The 22,759-nt window shown below is 37.8% G+C and overlaps 1 pseudogene; it reads right to left on the reverse strand.

Annotated features, from left to right (window-relative positions):
• Window positions 1-9,581: 9,581 nt before the first annotated feature.
• Window positions 9,582-10,497, reverse strand: LOC458431 (large ribosomal subunit protein eL6-like; annotated as a pseudogene).
• Between the last annotated feature and the right edge of the window lie 12,262 nt (window positions 10,498-22,759).

Genomic DNA, 22,759 nt, shown 5'->3' on the forward strand with positions numbered 1-22,759 from the left:
CCAAAATGACCTCGGGGGTATGTCTTGAATCGAGTGTGATCCTTGTGAGAATAGCTCCTCAAGGGGCCATCCTTGAGTCAGTTCTTTCCTTTTACATGTCTTGGTGGTTCCAAGAGACTTGGGTGCTTAAGGCACCAGGTGCTCAACCTTTTTGTGTGCCCACTGGATTAAGCAAGGTTCCCTGCATATTCTTCCTAAGGGATTCTACGTGAGAACATTTTACATTGCAAGCAATAAACTCCCATAGTTCCAGGAGATTTTAGTCACCTAAGGTGCCTTTTGGTCAGGAGAAAGTGTCTCTTATCTTCTAGGCTCATAGCCTTTTACTATTTTGATCACTCAAAAATTTGTCAATTGAACCGAGCTTTAGAATCTGGCTAGTTTTAAAGATTATAATTTTTTTTTTTGCTTAAGTCACAAAGATTCATTTCTACTTTTCAAAGAGAAACTGTTTTTTCCCTGACTAAGATTTGGAATGAGAGAAATGGTTGAAAAACTCTAAGGAGTAATTTCAAACAAAATTTTAATTTCAGAGAAAAGTGAAAGTTACAAATCCACAATTAGCAGACTTTTTAGAGAATAAAAAATGAAGCTTCTACCTTGCAGTAGAACTTCAATTTCAACCCCACTAAGTTAGAAATGTGTGTAGCTCAAATAAAGTCTGTATCTTCAACCAAGGCCAGGAGAATTCACACCTGAGACAGGCCTTACCAGAGATTTGTTTTGACTCTGGTGAAGTCAGATGAACAAAAGTTGGTCATCCTGGTACCAAGGCTTCAGTTGTCAGTGAAGTGATGAGGGTTGCTGGAGGTCTGATTCAGATCCCTTCATGGTTGCCAAAATGTCAACCTTAAATAACAAGACTCAGAAAATGTGGTTCATTATAGAGTTTATTCTAGTGCAAAGCTTGAGGATGGCCAGCCAGAAACACAGACTCCAAATGAATGGAGCCAGTGTTCCTAAGTGGAGAAGTTACAGCTTCATTTATATGGGCAGAGACAGAAATTTTAGCAGCATTACATCTTCCATAAAAGACCAGTGTGTATGCCATGGTGATTTGATTGGTTACAGATTGCTACATTCCAAGGAGATTACTTTATTACTCTGTGAGGGGAGAAAAATGGTCTGAAGGAGTCTCATCTCTGGTGCCATTTAGTTTTAATTATTTACAGAAAAAAAAAAGACAGAAGTAGTAGCTGCATGTCACATGACTCAGGTCACATAGCAACATTATTCTCAAGGCTTAGAATAATTTAAAGTTTCAGCAGCTTTAAGTTTGAATTATTTAATTTCACATACCCATTCTGTTAAAAAGTAATTTTGATTCTTTAGACTCCTTAGTCTTTTGTGACTAAGGAGTGGTGGTGGTGTGACTAAGGACCATTATTCGGGTCAACTCATTTTAATTCATACAACAGGGACTTTCCTAAACTTAGGAAGAGGGCAGAGACATTGACTAGCCAGAACAAAAGAACAAATGTTCACATTTGTAAACAGAGATGTAAGCTCCGCACACTTCAGTTTACTCATAAAGTGGAACTACTAATAGCACCTACATTTCAAGGATATGTTGAAAATGAAATGACCTAAAGCCTAGAAAGCAGTTAGCTGAGTGCCACATACTCAAAGTGCTCAAGGTAATCTAAATAGGTATCTTATCTTTAAGATGAAAATAACCCAACTGAAATGTATAGGAGCTGTAGATGGTTGAATTCATCAAGAGCAATTCATCAAGAATTCTTAAATCTCATACACATCTTAGCTACCTTCAGATGTTAAATTTTCCTAAGGTCCTTAATAAATTAGAGTTGAATTTAATTATTTTTTAAGTATTCTGTTAAAATGAAGAATAAGACCATCTCTTCCATTGAATGTCTTATAATCCCAAAGGGGTGATAATTAATACAAAAAGTAGAATCTGATTGGGTGCTCATGCATGCAGAGTACAGAAGAAGAATGAATCAGCTTGGGTTGGGATGGTGGAAAAGGTGTTAGTGACAAGCTCATCCTTAAGCTGACTCCTGTATCTAACACTGTGGGAATTTGGAGATACTGATTTTTAAGGTGGAGGGGAATTGATAATTTAGTGGTGTGTGTATAAGGTGTGTGTTTATAATTTAAGGTGTGTATAAGGGATTTATAACTTAGAAGTTGAAAAGGAAGCCTGAGAATGTCAGCAGTTCACCTGTTTGTCTTCTGTATACATTCTGGTTAATCCTAGGCTGACTAGGCTGACTTCCTTTTTTTTTGTTTTTTTTTTTGAGACAGAATCTCACTCTTCTTGCCCAGGCTGGAGTGCAATGGCGCAATCTCAGCTCACTGCAACCTCCACCTCCTGGGTTCAAGCGATTCTTCCACCTCAGCCTCCTAAGTAGCTGGGATTACAGGCATGCATCACCATGCCTGGCTAATTTTGTATTTTTAGTAAAGGCAGGGCTTCATCATGTTGGTCAGGCTGGTCTCGAGCTCCTGACCTCAGGTGATCCACCTGCCTTGGCCTCCCAAAGTGCTGGGATTACAGGCATGAGCCACCGCGCCTGGCCTGACTTCCCATTTTTTTTTTTTAAAACAGCATCATCACTTTCCTGGTGCACAAAATTGTCACAGCATAATGTTTAATTTGATTGGTATGACTTCAGGGCTACCATTTGTCTCATCTATTTTTCCTTTCCCTTCAAAAGGTTTTTTTTGGTAATATTTAGAATTGTGATGTAATTTTCTCTTGCTCTATCTAATATTCTAGTTACTTCTGTTCTTATTTTACCCCCCATTTTCCTTGAAGGCAAGAATACTCATGAACCTGCTGAAATGTGGTAACCGTCTTGCCCATGTTTGATGCTCAATAAGAATTTTTTGGTTATAGGAGAATAATTTATTACTGCCTTTTTTTGTTAGCTGATTTCTCTCCTTTGTGCTATTTCCAGAATTTGCACCTCTACTTATTTTGCTGTTTTATTCTATCACTTCCTAATCCAGAGCTTTGCTAACAAGATTCCCAGCTGCTTTAAAAAATGCTTTGAGTAAATGCCAGAAGGTACAAGTGGCATTTACTCAGAAAATATTTTTAGAGCAGCTGATGGTGTTTACAGTTAGAGTGATAATTGAAGGCATCATTTTCAATTCAGAAGCAAGTAAACAAAAGGGTCTTCTCAGCTTGAAATGTGTTGTCTTTTTAAAACATTTGTCTAGCCTGGAGGAGAACAGCAGTATTAACATATTCTCACCCTCCACCTTCTACTTGACACCATCAGCCACATTCTTACCTAGAAGAAAAGCACATAGTCAAACAGTTTGAATTTAATTTGCTTTTCTGTTGATTTTTTTTAATTAAAAAATGTTCTTAGTAGGTAACATATGTGCATGGAACAAGCACAAAAAGTGAAAGATACTACACAGGGAATGGGAAAACTATTTTCCACCCTGTCTTCTATCAATCTAGTTTCTTTCCCCCGAGATACCACTATTAGTGAATTCTTATATAGTCTTTCAGCTAAATTTTAAATATACACACATATGCATAGAGTACATATTTTACCCAGATGGCACACACCATCATGCATCTTGCTTCTTGTCAATTAACAAGAAGAGTTGGAGAGCCTATTACATCTTTATATGCAGACCTGGTTTATCTTTGCAGTGCTGGTGCAATCTTTTATCATGCAGATAAATTCTCATTTATTGGATCTATCTTTGCTGATAAACATTTATGTTGTTTTACAATTACAAGTAATGCCGCAATTCATAGCCTTGCACACATGTCATTTTGCATATCTATAAAATATTTAAAGATGCATTTTAGCATTTATTTCTGAGTCAATGGCATGTACCTTTTTGGTTTTAATAGACAGAGCTGACACACCCTCACTAGGTACTGTACTCCTTTGCATGCCCATTAGCAGACCTGTTTCTACGTACCTCCCGCAAACTTGTTATCAAACTTACTGACTTTACCAATCTGATAAATGAAAAAAAATGAATTTCATTGTAGGTTAATTTTTTTTGTTATTGAGAATGAGATTAAACATTATTCATATGCTTAAGATTTCCTACCCTTTTTGCTCACATTCTTTCTCCATTTTTATATGTTATTACTCCTTTATCAACTTGATATGTAGTAATCAAGAAAATGAGTTCTATCTGTAATATGTGCTGCCATTTTATTCATAGATGATAATTTGCATTTTGACTTTTTTTTTCTCTTTTTTTTTTCTTTTTTGAAATAGGGTCTCACTCTGTTACCCAGGCTGGAGTGTGATGGCACCATCTTGGCTCACAGCAGCCTCAACTCCTGGGCTCAAGTGATCCTACTACCTCGACCTCCTAAGTAGCTGGGACTACAGATGCACACCACCATGACTGGCTAATTTTTGTTTTTGTTTTGTTTTTTGTAGAGATGGGGTTTTGCCACGTTGCCCAAGCTTGTTTCAGACTCCAGGACTCAAGCAATCCATCTCCCTTGGACTCCCTAAGTGCTGGGATTACAGGCATGACCACTCAACCCAGCCTCATTGGGACTTCTTAAAGAATATTTTTGTGTTGCTGAAATTATGATTGTTTTGTAATCTTTTATCTTCCTTCTCTCTTTTTCCTGCCTCTATCCTTCCCTTCTTACCCTAACACTCTCTTCCTCTCTCCATTCCTTCTTTTCTTTATGTCTTTGTGCTTAAAAAGACTTCCTTCATTTCAAGATTATGAAAAATCATGTTTCAGTTTAGTGCTTTTGGGGCTTTGTTTCTACATTTATATTTTTTATTGTTCCAAAATTTATTTAGCACAGGCAGAGACGCAGATATATATCTTTCTCCAGAAGCCACTTAGTTGTTTCTGCATCACTCAATGGATAATTCATCTCCCCCGCTGATATGCAGAATTGTCTTTGTCATATACCAGCTGCCAGTAAAATTTGGGTTTACTTTGTAACTCTTTTTTTCTGTTTCACTGGGTTTCTGTATTTGAGGGCTTTTATTATACCTACAAAATATCTTGTAATACCTGGTTTAAACAGTTCTTCGTTCATATGCTAGTTATTTTTGTTTGTTTATTTTTTCATAAAATTTAGAATAAGTTTTAAATAATTAAGAATCATTCTGTTAAAGAAATTCTATTATATATAAAATTTGCTTTGAAAATTTATTTCTTATATTTTTGAATTAATTTATTTTAACTTTATTCATTCAATTCCTTCATATTTCCTTAGTATTAGTATTCCTATTTCAATGAATTAAAAAATGTTACTTATCCTTTCTACCTCAAAAGAAGGTATGCATTTTTTTCATATTCTTAAGTAACATTTTAATATTCTCTTCATATACATGTTGTACGTTTGTTGTTTATTTCTATCCACTATTTCTTCTATACTCAACATATATTACTGCTTTAACTGGGATCATTTCTTCCTCATAACTTCTGTTTTGGTGTTATTTATGTAGGAGTAGAGCATTTTTGCATATTTTGTCCCCAGGCAGTTTCTTAATTCTGGTTCTAATAGTTTTCCAGTTTATTCTCTTGGGTTTTCCAAGTATACAGATCATATCATATACAATCCATAATAATTTCACCACCTTCTCTCCAATTTAAAAATATTTATTTCTTCCTCTTGCCTAAATGCAATAGCTAGGCCCCCCAAAACAGGGTTAAATAACAGCAGTGGTTGTGGACATCCTTGCCTTGTCACACATTTCTTACTTTCCCATCAATCAGGAGGTTTCTATGTTTGTATGAGATAGATAATCATATTAAGAAGGTAGTCTTCTAATCTTATTTAATTAGGAGGCTGTTTGCTTGTTAATAAGAATAAATATTGAACTTTATTAAATGCTTTTCACTGTCAGAGACAGTCATATTTTCTAGTCATTTCTATTAATATGTTGGAACGTAATGATAAATCTCCTAATATTGAAACAACCTTGAATTCCTAGAGTAAACACTACTTATCCTTGTGGTGTTGCTATTTAAATGTCCTGCCAGTTTCAATTTGGTAATATTATATTAGGATTTATGCATTGGGTTTTGGCACTGTTCCTTGTAAGAATTTAGAATGTTCTCTGCTTTTTCAGTGACTTGAAATAGTTTACATCCATGTTGAGCTATCTACTCTTGAATGGTTTGGTAGAATTCTTCTGTGAATAGACCAGAGCCTTGAACTTTTTGGGGGGAACATAATTCTTTGACGTTTTTCTCAATTGTTTCTATAGTGCTTAGTCTGGTTGCATTTTTTACTCTTCTAGGGTCACTTTTGACAACTCATATTTTTTAGAGATGCATCAGTTTCATATACGTTTTGGGACTGAACAAAGTAATCACTTATGATTCTTTATATTTCCTTTAATTTGTATTATTTACCTACTCTTGTTATTTTGAATATTTGTACGTTCTCATTTTCATTCTGGATAGGGTTAGCTAATAGTTTATCTATTTTATTATGTTCTCCTCCAAAATAAAATTTGCTTTTAAAATTTACTTATTTATGTGTTATATTTTTGAATTAATTTGTTTATTTTAATTTTATTAATTCAATTCCTTCATTCTTATTTCCTTAGTACTAGATTTTTTCTTTTTTTAAAATAATGCTCAACTTTATTTATTTATTTATTTATTTCAATAGGTTTTTGGGGAACAGGTGTTTTTTGGTTACCCGGAAAAGTTCTTTAGTGGTGATTTTTGAGATTTTGGTGCATACATCACCTGAGCAGTGTACATTGTACCCAATGTGTAGTCTTTTATCCTTTACCCCCCTGCCATCCTTCCCCCGAGTCCCCAGAGTCCATTGTATTATTCTTATCCCTTTGCATCCTTATAGCTTTGCTCTCACTTGTAAGTGAGAACATATGATGTTGGGTTTTCCATTTCTGAGTTACTTCACTTAGAATAATGATCTCCAACTCCATCCAGGTTGCTGCGAATGCCATTATTTTATTCCCTTTTATGGCTAAGTAGTATTCCATGGTATATGTGTGTGTGTATATACACACACACACACACACACACACACACATATATATATATACACCACATTTTGGGCTGGGTCCATATTTGTCAATTGTGAATTGTGTTGCTATAAACATGTGTGTGCAAGTGTCTTTTTCATATAATGACTTATTTTCCTCTGGATAGATACCCAGTAGTGGGATTGCTGGATCAAATAGTAGATCTACTTTTGTTCTTTAAAGAATCTCCATACTGTTTTCTATAGTGGTTGTACTAGTTTACATTCCCATCAGCAGTGTGGAAGTGTTCCCTTTTTGCCACATATACACCAACATCTATTATTTTTAAATTATGGCCATTCTTGTAGGAGTAAGGTGGTATTGCATTGTGGTTTTGATTTGCATTTCCTTGACAATTACTGAGTTAAGCATTTTTTCATATGTTTGTTGGTTATTTGCGTATCTTCTTTTGAAAATTGTCTATTCATGTCCTTAGCCCACTTTTTGATGGGATTATTTGTTTTTTTTCTTGCTGATTTGTTTGAGTTCCTTGTAGATTTTGGATATTAGTCCATTGTTGGATGCATAGTTTGTGAGGACTTTTTACCACTCTGTGGGTTGTCTATTTACTCTGCTGTTTATTTATTTTACTGACCAGGAACTAGTAGTTTAATTAAGTCCCATCTATTTAGCTTTGTTTTTGTTGCATTTGCTTTTGGGTTCTTGGTCATGAAGTCTTTGCCCAAGCCAATGTCTAGAAGGGTTTTTCCAATGTTATCTTCTAGAATTGTTATGGTTTCAGGTCTTAGGATTAAGTCTTCAATCCATCTTTAGTTGATTTTTGTGTATGGTGGGAGTGGAGGATCCAGTTTCATTCTTCTACATATAGCTTGCCAATTATCTTAGCATCATTTGTTGAATAGGGTGCCCTTTCCCCACTCTCTGTTTTTGCTTGCTTTGTTGAAGATCGGTTGGCTGTAAGTATTTGGGTTTACTTCTGGGTTCTCTATTCAGTTCCCTTGGTCTATGTGCCTATTTTTATGCCAGTACCATGCTGTTTTGGTGACTTTAGCCTTATACTGTAGTTTGAAGTCAGGTATCTTTTTCTTAGTCTTGCTTTGGGTATGTGGGCTCCTCTTTGATTCTGTATATATTTTAGGGTGTTTTTCTAGTTCTGTGAAGAATGATGACAGTATTTTGATGGAAATTGCATTGAATTTATAGATTGCTTTTGGCAATATGTCAGTATGGTCATTTAGACAATGTTGATTCTACCCATCTGTGGGTATAAGATGTGTTTCCATTTGCTTGTGTCATCTATGATTTCTTTCAGCAGTGTTTTGTAGTTTTCTTTCTTTCACTTTCTTGATTAGGTATATTCCTAAGTATTTTATTTGTTTGCAGCTATTGTCAAAAGAGTTGAGTTCTTGATTTGATTCTCAGCTTGGTGGTTGTTGGTGTATAAAAGTGCTACTAATTTGTGTACATTGATTTTATATCCTGAAACTTTATCAAATTCATTTATCACATCTAGGAACATTTTGGGTGAGTTTTTAGAGTTTTCTAGGTATATGATCATATCATGGGTGAACAGTAACAGTTTGACTTCCTCTTTACCAATCTGGATATCCTTTATTTCTTTCTCTTGTCTGATTGCTCTGGCTAGGACTTCCAGTACTGTGTTGAATAGAAGTGGTGAAAGTGGGCATCCTTGTCTCCTTCCACTTCTCAGGGGGGATGCTTTCAACATTTCCCCATTCAGTATAAAGTTGGCCATGGGTTTGTCATAGATGGCTTTTGTTACCTTAAGGTATGTCCATTCTATGCTAATTTTGCTGAGGGTTTTTATCATAAAGGGATGCTAGATTTTGTCAAATGCTTTTTCTGCATCTCTTGAGATAATAATGTAACTTTTGTTTTTAATTCTGTTTATGTGGTGTATTACATTTATTGACTTGTGTATGTTAGATCATCTCTGCATCCCTGGTATAAAACAGACTAGATTATAGTGGATTTTTTTTTGATATGCTGTTGGATTTGGTTAGCTAGTATTTTGTTGAGGATTTTTGTGTCTATGCTTATAAGGGATATTGGTCTGTAGTTTCCTTTTTTTATTTTATCCTTTCCTGGTTTGGTATTAGAATGATACTGGTTTCATAGAATGGTTTAAGGAGGATTCTTTTTTCTCTTTTGGAATAGTTTCAATAGGATTGGTACCAATTCTTCTTTGAATGTCTGGTAGAATTCAGCTATGAGGTCCTGGACTTTTTTTTTTTAGCAATTTTTAAATTACCATTTCAATCTCACTGCTTGTTATTGGTCGGTTTAGAGTTTCTGTATCCTCTTGGTTTAATCTAGGAGGGCTGTATATTTCCAGTAACTTATCCATCTCCTTTAGGTTTTCTAGTTTGTGCATGTAAAGGTGTTCATAATAGCTTTGAATATTCTTTTGCATTTCTGCAATATTGGTTGTAATATCTCCCATTTTGTTTCTAATCGAGCTTACTTGAGTCTTCTTTCTTCTTGATTACTCTTGCTAATGGTCTATCAATTTTATTTATCTTTTCAAAGGACCTGCTTTTTGTTTCATTTATCTTTTGCATTTTTTTGTTTCAATTTCATTTAGTTCTGCCCTGATCTTTTTTTTTTTTTTTTTGTAGTCAGCTATTTAATTAGGTTCTTAAGACATTTAGAACACCAATTTGTGAGGATAAATTCCATTCGTCAGAGCAAACACAGATTGCAGGTAGCCCTGGAGCTGAGGAATAGCTTTGATTTTTGGTAAAATTTGTGAGTCCACAGCTTTCTGATCAATCTTGCGCTGCTCCGTAATCTCATATTTCTCTTTTTCTGTGTCGAAGATCTCACCTTCCTGGTGTCTGGGCTTCCGCAGCTGCTTCTTCTTGAAGTAAGCATCAATAAGATGTTTTGGGATTTTTACATTGCTGATATCGATTTTGGCTGAGGTGGCAATGACAAATTTCTGGTGTGTTCTTCGTAGAGGAACTCGATTGAGGACCAGAGGTCCAGTCACAAGTAATAAGCCACTAGCCAGCTGCTTCAGGAAAACCACCCTCTTGCCCCTGTGGCGTCCAGTGAGGATGATCAGAATGGTCCCGGGGGTAATGCTGGCTCGCAGTTTTCTCACGTGCTGACTGAAGGGTTTTTTGCCATGGCTCAACAGCTTTCGAGGCACATCTTCAGTAGGAAAATATGTAGGCATTTTGCGAAGTTTAACCACCCGGGTACCGCCGTTCTTGTCACCACCAACTGGTTTTGTAACAGTTGCAAGAATCTTCTCCTTCTTTTTCTTTTCAACCTTGGATTTAGCGGCTGAGTACTTCCTCTTGTACATGGCCTTTCTGGAATACATGGCAGATCAGCAATACCTGCCAATTCCTCTGACAAGGACAGGGTTGTGGCTGCAATGGGGCTTCCCCTTCTTGGGCTTTTTAGCTTTGAGGTTACCCTTTTTCACCTTGCCACCACCATCAACCTTCTTGGCTTCGGGTTTCTTCTCTTTAGTATCTGGCTTCTCAACTTTTTCACCCGCCATCTTGCAAGATGGGAAAGAGTCTGCCCTGATCTTTGTTTGTTTTTGTTTTTGTTTTTTCTTCTGCTGGGTTTGGGTTTGGCTTGTTCTTGTTCCTTTAGTTTTTTGAGGTGTGACCTTAGATCGTCTATTTGTGCTCTTCCAGACTTTTTGATGTAGGCATTTCACACTATGAGCTTTTCTCTTCGCACCACTTTTGCTGTATGCCAGAGGTTTTGATAGATTGTGTCACTATTATAGTTCAGTTCAAAGAATTTTTAAACTTCCATCTTGATTTCATTGTTGACCCAACAATCATTTAGGAGCAGATTATTTAATTTCCATGTATTTGCACTGTTTTGAGGGCTCCTTTTGTAGTTGATTTCCAATTATATTCCACTGTGGTCTGAGAGAGTAATTTGATATAATTTAGATTTTAAAAAATTTACTGAGACTTGTTTTGTGGCCTATCATATGGTCTATCTTGGAGAATGTTCCATGTGCTGATGAATAGAATGTATATTCTTCAGTGGTTGGGTAGAATGTTCTGTAAATATCTGTTATGCCCATTTGTTGTAAGGTATAGTTTAAGTCCATTGTTTCTTTGTTGACTTTCTGTCTGGATGACCTGTCTAGCACTGTCAGTGGAGTATTAACGTCCCCCACTATTATTGTGTTGTCATCTGTCTCATTTTTTTAGGTCTAGCAGTACTTGTTTTATAAATTTGGGAGCTCCAGTGTTAGGTGCATATATATTTAGAATTGTGATATTTTCCTGTTGGATTAGTCTGTTTATCATTATATAATGTCCCCCCTTGTCTCTTTTAACTGCTGTTGCTTTAAATATTGTTTTGTCTGAAATAAGAAATAGCTATTCCTACTTGCTTTTGGTGTCCATTTGCATGGACTGTCTTTTTCCACTCCTTTACCTTAAGTTTATGTGAGTTGTCATGTGTTAGGCGAGTCTCCTGAAGACAGCAGGAACTTGGTTGGTGAATTCTCATCCATTCTGCTATTCTGTATCTTTTAACTGGAGGGAGCATTTAGGCCATTTACATTCAACATTCGTATTGAGATATGTGGTACTATTCTACCCATTATGCTATTTGTTGCCTGAATACCTTGTTTGGTTTTGTTTTGTTTTTTCATTATGTTATTTTATTACAGGCCCTGTGAGATTCATGCTTTAAGGAGATTCTATTTTGGTGTATTTCAATGTTTTGTTTCAAGATTTAGAATTCCTTTTAGCAGTTCTTGTAGTGCTGGCTTGGTAGTGATGAATTCTCTCAGCATTTGTTTGTCTGAAAAAGACTGTATCTTTCCTTCATTTATGAAGCTCAGTTTCACTGGATACAAAATTTTTAGCTAATTGTTTTGTTTAAGGAGGCCAAAGATAGGACCCCCATCCCTTGTAGCTTGCAGGTTTCTGCTGAGAAAACTGCTGTTAATCTGATAGATTTTTCTTTATAGGTTACCTGATGCTTTTGCCTCACAGATTTTAAGATTCTTTCCTTTGTCTTGACTTTAGATAACCTAATGACTATGTGGCTGTGTGATGATCTTTTTGTGATAAATTTCCCAGGTGTTCTTTGAGCTTCTTTTATTTGGATGTCTAGATCTCTATCAAGGCCAGAGAAGTTTTCTTCATTTATTCCCTCCAATAAGTTTTCCAAACTTTTAGATTTCTCTTCCTCCTAGGGAACACTAATTATTCTTAGGTTTGGTATTTAACATAATCCCAAACTTGTTGGAGGCTTCATTTTCTTTGATTCTTTTTTCTTTGTCTTTGTCAGATTGGGTTAATTCAAAAGCCTTGTCTTCAAGCTCTGAAGCTCTTTCTTCTACTTATTCAATTCTATTATTGAGACTTTCCAGTATATTTCATATTTCTCTAAGTGTGTCTTTCATTTCCAGAGGTCGTGATTGTTTTTTATTTATGCTATCAATTTCTCTGGAGAGTTTTTCATTCATATTCTTTACTAACTGCTATAATATTGCCTTGTTTAAATGTACACGGAATTATTTGTATTTTTTCCCTTGTAGATGGACATTAAGTTGTTTCCAATGTTTTACAACTATAAACAATACTGATGTATTTTGTTTCTAATATTTTAGTGATGACTCTTAACCAAAAAATAGACTTATGCCTAAGTGATCTATATCTCCTTCCCTCTCCTGAACAAGCGAGTACTTGCAAAGGCTTCCTTGTGATCCCACCCTCATGACATAATGATGTTGTGCTTTGTAATTTAGTTCCAACCTCTTTTAACCCTCAAATTTAGCCATTGTTGTTCTCATTTTATAAACTAATGCTTTCACAGATATCCCCTCATGTTCTGTAACACTTTCTTAGATTTATCTTCATGTTCAGCAACTTTTTTTCTCCCTATTTATTCTTGCATTTCATTTCTTTCTTCTGATCCACTTCTCTTTTTCCTGGAGTTTATCCTTTAGTAATTATTTCAATGACCATCCACTAGAGAAGCATGAAGCATGTAAAACTACACAGTTTCCTGAGTCACTTTCCAGAGTCTTACCCATGCTGTCTCTTCAAACTTTATTCCTTGTCCCTAGGAGTTCATGAGATTTCCTTTTCTTCTACTTAATAAAACTCAAGTTGAATTGAGTTAGTGCCTGTTCTGTGAAGCCAGTGTCCTTTCTAGAGAAAATAGCATATATATATCACAACTTTTTTACTGCATGTGACAACAAAACCTGTCAAATATGCTAATACCAAATAGGAATGTGTGGTTCCAGAGGACTCATTTGATCCAAGTAAAGTAATGCTCTTCACTTAGTTGTCTATTTTTTCTTATGTCAATTTGCTAAGTGCTGGCTTTGTTGATGGGCAACTATCAAATATAGTGTTTCAAGATAACTTCCAGGTTTAATGCTAGGAGAAAAATGAAGACAATTTTCCAGCAATCTTCATAAAGTCTCCCTGCATTTCATTAGCTATGATTTTGTCACTTACTCTTTCTGAACTGATTACTGTAGTCAGAGAATAAAATACTCTAACTGACTGGACCTGATTTCCCTGCCCACCTCTGGAGGCAATTCCACGGAATTCACAGTGGATTCAATTTCACTGGGAATTCATGAGCTAAGAGGGGGAGAGAAAATGACTTCCCAGAAGGAAAATGGGATATAGGTTTCAAATTGAATTCATGCATAGATTAGTGAAGAACCACCAAAAGGTGAAGAAAAAGCAAACACAACAGACGTCTCTACCTCCTAGAACTCTGCTGGGCACTGTGGAGACAGATGGGCACCCATTATACAATCCCTACTTCAAAACACTCAATAAAAACTTGAAGGACCAGAGCAGCAAACACTGTTGTTCCCCACTCCATATCTTCTACATCCACTGAGTTAACTGCAGCTGCAGCCCATATCTCCCATCAAGCTGAGAACTTCTCTCTTTGATTGTCTTCTTTTCTTTTTCTCCTGCTTGAGGGTTTTCTTCATCCTCATTGTACAGGGGATTCCTGAAAAGTGAGAGGGTGAATGCCTTCAGGGGCAACTTTCAGACAACAGGGTACAGAAGTTGATGGATAACACTCCAGCCTCCCTATCCTCCATCCAGTTGGTTCCACACAGTATCTCAGAAAGTCCCCAGCAGTGTGAAGCCTCAGTTTCTCACAAAGTAACCCATTTACTAACACACTCTTTCTTGGCTTTCCTCTCCTGTTTCACTCTCCCCCTTGCCCTCACTTGTGCTTCTGAAGTTATCCCCACCTCACATAGATTTTCTGTAACCAGTCCCGTGTTGGTGTCTGATGTTGAGAGAAATCAAGGTAAGAATAAAGGATCCTATGAGAAAACACTGGAGAGTGATCTCATGTAGGATTTGCTTGTCATAGCGGGATGGAAGTAAATACTGGCTAGCAAAAGAAAGAAGAAAGTACTTAGAATGACTAGAAGTACTAGAAAAATGGGAAAGGGGAGAGAGAGAGAGTGAGTGTGCGTGTGTGTGTGAGAGATTGATTTAGCTGTTAGCTGCATCTTAGTGGCTAAGAAGGAATATTCCAGAAAGGCAGAATAGCATAAACTGGATGAATAGCAGCAGGAATGTGTAATGCTAGGAGTGAGTGAAGTTACTCAGAGATTAGCACATGTTTGTTGAGGGCATACTGAATGTCAGGCCTTGTTCTAAGCGCTAGACTGCAGTGGGGAGAAGTCACAAAATCTCTCCCCTTTTATGTCTGTATTCTAATATGGCAGAGGGGCAAGAGGGAGTGAACTTTGAATTCAAGAATTAATCCTACCTGCTACCCACCTCGACTCCAGTGACTTCCTACCTACTTCTTGTAGAAAGAACATTGGTAGTGTGGGGACTGGCTTGCAAATATGGTTGTCATCCTTGTCTTTGCTGGACCTCGAAGGGCATTAAAACAATCGACTTACTGGGCTAGATGGTCACTTGTCAACAGCCTTTAAAAATTTGGACAAAGAAATATACAACATTTTGCCTGTAGAATTCTTATTAAAAGCGTATACTCTTTAACTAATCATTAAGAAACATTAAACAAAACCCAAATGAGAGATATTTGACAGCTGTCTTGTCCAATACCATAGCTACTAGCTGCATGTAGCTATTTTAATTAAAATTAAATAAAATTTAAAATTCAGTTCCAAGGGTAAAAAAATTTCAGGTAGACAGGAAGAATTTTTTTGTAGTTCTATTGCACAACATAGTAAATATAGTTAATAATGGAGTATTGCGCATTTCAAAATTGCTAATAAATTTTAAATGTTTTCACTGTGAAAAGTGTTCAGTATTTGAGATGATGGGTGTATTAATTAGCTTGACTTAATTATTCTACATTGTATTTATAAATCATTACTTTACTTTGCATTCCATAAATTTATAAAATTATAAATTGTCAAGATTGTCAATTTATAATAAAAAAAATTAAATAAAATTTAAACTGGGTATAGTGGTCCACACCTCTAATCCCAGCAACTCAGGAGGCGGAGGCAGGAGGATTGCTGGAGCCCAGGAGTTCAAGTCCAGCCTGGGCAACATACCGAGACTCAATCTCTATGAATAAATAAATAAATTAATTAACTAATTAATTAATTAAATTAAATTCCTAAGCCCCACTAGCCACATTTCAAATGCACTTCCATGTGATGAATGGCTGTCATATTGGTCAGCACAGATACACAGCATTTCTGTCATTGCAGAAAGTTCTACAGGATGGCCCTGATGTACAGAATAGCTTTTCTAAACGTCAAGGTCAGGAAAGACTGAGGGACTATTCCATAGTAAAGTAGACCAATGTGACATGATGACTGAATGCAATGTGAGCTCTTGGGTTGGATCCTGAAACAGAAAAAAGACATCAGTGGGAAAAATAGAGAAATCTGAATAAGACTTGGATTAGTTAACAATACTCTTTCGGTGTTAATTTTATGGTTTTGATTATTATACTGTGGTTATATAAGATGTAAACATTTGTATTATTTTTGCAACTGTGCTGTAAGTCTGAATTTACTTCAAAATTATAAAGACAAATAAAATAAATCATCTATTGGCCCCATCTGGCTATTTATATTATTTTATCTTTCATTATTTATTTCACCCCACCATATTTTATGAGTACAATTCATTGATTAGTCCATTTATTAGTGGGGCGAGTCATCCACTCCCTGCTTGGCAATGAGGACTCTATTGCTGGAGATGGGCAGAGCACTGAAAGTCCCCAGCACGACATGCTGCAGTGGTACAATTGTCAACATTTTATTATTAGTGACCTGGAATGTGATTCTTGAACAAAATACTCAAGTAGGTGCAAGATGTCAGGCATCTGAAAAGCACAGAGGAAGTAGTAATTATAACTATGGAATTGAATGCCACTTGCTAAGTACAAATGATGCATAGGAGAAATTCAGTGAAAGGTCAAGAATGATTAATCATCAATTTAAGGCAAAATATGAAAATCAGAGGACCTCCTTATCATTGTGTAAAGTAACTCTCATATCCTGCAGCTGGAAGATGACAAAAATATAAGAACCAGGCCTACGATGTAATTAAGAAGGTAGCAGAGCTTCAGAGAAGGTGGTCAAATTATTAGTCATCTTGAGATCCTTCAGCTACTGGTCCACCATATTGATGATGTCATGCTGGTTGGGCTAAATTAACAAGAATTAACAGGTGCACTAGAGGTCTTGGTAAGAGACATATGTTCCAGAGAATGGGAGTAAACTCTACAAAGATTCCTACATAAGTAAAATTTTGGGGGAGGTCCAGTGGTGTGGGGTATGCTAGATATTTCACTTCAAGTATTGTGCCTCCCACCTTTGACTACTAGGAAGGAAGTTTCATTCCTGGTAGGACTCTTTAGATTCCAGAGGCAGTTATCCAACACTTTGCATACTTCTCTGACCCATTTACTAGGTGACATGGAATGCTGTCAGTTTCAAGTGCATTCCAGTGGGAAAGGACTATTGATCTAGATTGTGGTGTAAATAACCCTGCTGCTTAGCCCACATGCTCCATCAGACCCTAAGGCATTTGAGGAACTTATGAGGGCAAAAGACATTATCTGGACCTTGGTAAGCCCTAATAAGAAGAATCACTTTAGACCTAGGGTTCTGGGGTAAGGCTATGCTATCTTCAGCGGAGAATTATACACATGGAAGATGGCTCCTTGCATGTTACTGGGCTTGGTAGGGAATAGTACCTAACCGTTAGGTCATCTCTGTCCATTTCTGTCAAATCTACCAAGTTATCTGGTTGCGTGAGCCCAGCAGCAATCCACGTTAAGATGGAAGCCACACAACAAGATTGGGTATAAGCATTGACAGAAGCTTAAGTAAGCTGGATGAGAAAGGGACTCATGCCGTTCAGTACTATTGCACCAGTTCCTCTCCTGCAGCTCACACCCATGGCTGGGTGTATATGCATGTGACTCACATATGACCTGACCAGTGGACAGAGGAGGAAAATGGTAGGGCTGGTCGCCCTGAATGACAGCTATGAGAGTGAAATCCTCCCAGTGGCCACAAATTTGGGCAGTGACCTTGTTGTCTACTTTCTGTGGAAAGAGAAGTGCCCCAACATAATATGAATCTTCTGTTACATACATACAATTGTGTGATACACATAATTCATCAACTATGGGAATGGATTTTCTGCTTGCTGTGGAATCTGCGAGGAGGAGGATTGGAAGACCAAGGACAAGAAGGTCCGGGTAAATGCATGTTAATAGACAGATAAAGTAGGCACAAAGTATGAAACTTTTTGTTTTGGATAGAGAGTGTTCTCTATGGAAGAGGCACAAAACAACCAAGTGAACAGAATGACTCAATCAGTGTAAGTCGGCCAGCCTCTGACTTTGGCCACTCCACTGTCAGCATGGTGAACATGTGAACAGAGTAGCCAAGGATGGACTCAACAGCATGGAGTCCCACATGGCAGCTCATTGGAAGGTGCCCATTGTACAGCCAAGAGCTGCAGTAGTGAGTCCATGCCCTTGAGATCCACGTGTCCTATCACGTATCACTTCACCCAGAGGCTACCAGCCTCCTACAGGCATCTGAAGATATAGCTGAAGAGTGAGCTTAGAAATGATGGCCCCCAAGCATGGGGCATCATCTTCCAAGATGCGGTACATAGCCTCAATCAATAATCATCTGATGGTGCTGTGTTCCTCATGGGCAGAACACATGGGTTGGAAAATAAGAGGAGGATATAGGAGTGGCCCCACTTTGCCATTACTCTGGATGATCCATTTGGGAGATTCGTGTTTTTTGTCCCAACCCTCATTTCTGCAGTTTCTGTGATAATACTTCTACCAGGAGATAGTCAGAGTACCATTAAATTTTCAGGTGCTGCCGTCATATGGTCACTTCTGGCTCCTCGTGTCAAACAGCAGGCAAAAAAATGAGTCCCCACCTTGGCAGGAATAAATGGGTTTGATTATCACAGGAGGTAGGGCTGCTGTGACACAATGGGAAAAATATATTTGGAATTCAGGTGATCCTGTTATTGCACCCTAGACCCTGAGTTCTTTGGCTCTTGTGTAAGCAGAAATTAACACCAGGCCTAATGGAGATTTGTCTTAGGCAAGGTTTAATAGGCTTGTGCCTCCAGCACACAGGGGAACAGTGCATAGGGAAGGGATCCTGGTACCAGCTCATTGAGGGGCTCGGCTCTTATCATTTTAAGGAAGTTGAGGCAGGAAAAGGAATGTTAAGATGGTGGTCTTTCCCACACTTGTGTAGTGGGACATCATGCTCTAACATATATCGCATGACCAGAAAATGATGGGTAAGCCCCACCCTGGGCAGATATTTTAGTATTATAATGAAATTATAATGAGGAAAAAGTCAGTGAAAGGTCTTCGCTGGAGTCTACTTTGCCTTCAGGCAGCTGGATCTGGTCAGGTTTTTATCAGGAATGCCAGAGTCTTGCTTCTGTGACCTTAGAAGGCATTACTCAAAGATATAAATGGTTAGGTTCTTCCTTTTTTGCTTAGGAATTAGGCCTGGTCAGCTAAATTAGGCGAGGCTCCCTTCCTGCTATGCGACTTGGGTCAGCTTGTTAAGGGAGGTAAAAAGGTAGGGGAGGAAATATGCCTGAACATGTAAAGCCCATCAGGACCTAGGTTACCACGCCATCTGTGTGCCAGGACCTAGTCTCTTCCTTATGCTGCCTCAATCCTAGGGAGTGTCTCTTGGTGTACTCTGCCTATTTGTGACTGTGAATGGCTGAGTACGACACTGACCTCAGAAGGACTCATACCCTTCAAGGACGAGAGTCTAGGGCACGCCACCAGGTAAACCACCTAGACCACCACTGATGCTAACTGATGGTGGGAAGAGAGTGGACACGGTTGGGAGGTAGAACAGGTAATAGAGGAAGGAGACAATATCACCTGCTTAGCACTAACCTGCATCCTGCATATTTTCCTCTAGAAAATTTACTTCCATTACTAGGAGATGCAGGCATTAAAAGGCTGGCCCCTTACCTCATTTTGGGACCTTTCTGAAGGCACCATCCAAGCTCCAGGACTCCCCTTGGGTCAGCCGAGCACCGTGAAGACTGAATCGGTATTTAACTTCTCCCTCTGCCCATCCCTGCTTCCCTTAATCTCTGGTGGCTTTAAGATCTGTCCGTACATTCTTTTGTGCTCCTTCCCAGTAGAGATGCAGTTTCATTTCTCTCCTCTTGTGTGTGGGCTGAACTTAGTGACTCATTTTAGTGAATAGATTACAGCAGGCATTGCAAGATGTCACTTCCTAGTGGCTTCGGTCTTGGTGTACTTCCTCCCTCACTCTGTCTTGTCACTCATTCTGGGGAGAGCCAGCTGCCATGTCACATGAACACTGTTAAGCGGCCAGTGTGGTGAAGAACTGAGTGCTGCCAACACCATGCCCTGAGTTCAGGAGTGGATTGTCCCTTGACTGACAGTGTGACTGCATCCTCATGAGGAACCTGGAGCCAGAACCAGACAGCTAAGCTGCTCCTGGATTCCTGACCCCCAGAAACGGTGGAGATAATGAATGCTTATTGCTGCAAGCTGCAGAGTTTTGAGGTAATTTTTCACATCACAATAGGTAGCTAATATATTCTCTTACAACTGTTGTCCTCAACAAAACTCTCCAATGAACTTCCTGCCTGAAAATCTTCCTCTCAGAGTCTGTTTCTTGGGAAATCCATCCTAAGAGAGAAAGCAAAAGCATGTATTAGGTAAAGGGCTTGCTTTTTCTGTGGGATGCTGTATTGTTCAGTGTAGAAAGACAAACATATGGCCATAAAGTGGTGTGAAGGGAGAAAGAAGGTTTTCTAAACCAGGCTAAGGAGATACAACTTCACCTTTGCCTTGTAGGCTAGTGGGAGTCTGCCCACTGTTTTAGGGCAGAAACGGCATTCTAGAAGCAGAATGAAGAATGGATAAAATGGAGGGACTAGCTACAGGGAGACAAAACTGGAGTTTGCTATGTTCTTTGGACAAGAAATAAAAATCATGGACTACCTCTAATCCCTGGTAGGTGGGACTAATAAAATAGAGATAATAACAGTACTTACTTTATAGAGGAGTTGTTAGGGCCATATGAGCTAATAACTGCAAAAGGGCTTAGAACAATGCCTGGAATGTAGACTCACTATGTAAGTGGTGGTTAAAGAAGTATGTGTTAAGTCGGTGGCACCTCCAGGGCCAGAGAATTTACCAGTCAATGTTGGGACAGCCAAGGGTTGGAGAGAAATGGAAGAACATCCCAAGTAGTTCAGTTGGGCAGACAAAGGAGTGATTCAGCACTCAAGGAAACTTCTCATTAAGCGAATTTATGTTGAGTCCATGGCCATCATTCTGAGTTCAAGGCCTTACTCTCTCTCTCAAATGTGATTTGTGCTCTTGATAATAAGGGTGACTGTCAAGAGAGGGAATAACCTATCACCATGAGAGTGAAAATAAACTCAAGCTTGTGCTCTGCTAACATCAGATCAGCAAATGCAGTCTCCTGAGAAGGGAGGAAGACTGTACCCTGCCCCAGACACCCTGTATTTGGCTCACAAAGTGGATCCATTATGAGAGACTTCTAATGCCTTCAGGGCTTCTCTGTGTTTCCTCTGTGAATGAGAGGATGGACATTTGATGCTGTAATCTGACAAGTTCCTGCTGCCTCATCTTATAGGCCACAATAGATTACTTTCCTGAAAGGCAATTTCCCACTTACACAAGATCTAAAAGGCTTTCCCTGATATTTCAGCTGCTGGCTCTAGATAATGGGCCCAGTTAGACAGAGTGGTTATTGAATATCTATGTAATTAAGAAAGTATCAGATGTCGTGTGGAATAATGAGGAGGAAATTTGTAGCCAAGAAGACAACACAGCCCAGTGCTGTATGAATACTCACTCAGAAATAAGTCTCTTACCCAAAATAAGGGCAGTGTCCTGAAATAAGGCTCCTTACCTGTTTTTTACCACTGGGCTCCAGCATCTTGACTTTGCACATACCAAGATTTTATATGCAGAACCACTTAATGGAAGTTCTTTAACTTGGGACTTTTGGAAGATGACAACAGAATTTTTGGAGAACGATTGAGCTCAACATTCTGAAATGGAAAGGACACACAATTGTTTCAGCTTGGGTGACCTCCCTGAAGGAGATCCTGAGTCAAGGGCTTTTGAACAGAGGGTTTATCTAGGAGAATGAGTCCGAAAAACAGGAATAGGGCCTGAGAAGAGTACTCATTTCCAGCATCAGTATAGATGCTTCTGCACTGTGATTTTTTATGGCTGCAGCCACAGGGATGTGTCACAATTCATTTAACCACTTTTCTATTGTTTGGTACTTAGCTTGTTCCATTTTTTATTATGTACTCTTGAAAACAATATCTGAAACATCCATGTGCATTAATCTCTGCAAACATAGCTATTTCCCAAGAATAAATTGTGACACTGAAATGCTGAGTCAAAAGCTTTTGATGCATATTGCCAATTTTTCCTACAGAAAGTTGTACCAATTTACATATTCACCAGCAGTGTATGAGAATGCTTGTTTCTTCATAAGCCAGGATATTACTATTTTAAAAAATCTCTGCCAGATAGAAAATAAGATCTCATTTTGTCACATTTTTCTGAGGTATAGTAATGCTGAACAGTTAAAATATATTTATTGGTCATCAGAGTTGCTCTTGTTATGAATTACCTATTCATATCCATTGTTCTTTTTTCTAGCAACTGTGCTACAGTATTTTTTAATATTTATCTGAACAAATTATTTATATATTAAGAATGCTATTCCTTTGCAAAAAATGTATGTGTATATATTTCACCAGCTTGTTGCTTATTTTAAAATGTTGTTTATAACTTGATGTATGTAAGTTTACAAAGCTTATGATATGAAATCTAACAGATTGGAATGAGGCGCAGAGCAACATGGCTGAATAAAAGGCTCCAAATGGTAGGAGTAAGTCCTTACTTATTAACAATAACATTGAGTTTATCAATAATAAAATTTAGTGTAAAAGGACTAGACTCCCCAATCAAAAGATGTAGAGTGGCCAAATGGACAAAGAACAAGACCCAGTTATCTGTTGCCTGCAAGAAACACCCTGTGCCTATAAAGACACAAATACACTGAAAATAAAGGGATGGAAAAAATATTCCATGCCAATAAAAACCAAAAAAGAACAGGAGCGGCTACACTAATGTGAAACAAAATAGATTTCAAGACAAAAACTATAAGAAGAGATGAAGAAGATATTATATAATTATAAAGGGATTGATTCAGCAAGAGGATGTAACAATTATAAATATATATGTACCCAACGCAGGAACATCCA

Source organism: Pan troglodytes, chromosome 21, assembly GCF_028858775.2.
Source record: "Pan troglodytes isolate AG18354 chromosome 21, NHGRI_mPanTro3-v2.0_pri, whole genome shotgun sequence".
NCBI classification, from domain to species: domain Eukaryota; kingdom Metazoa; phylum Chordata; class Mammalia; order Primates; family Hominidae; genus Pan; species Pan troglodytes.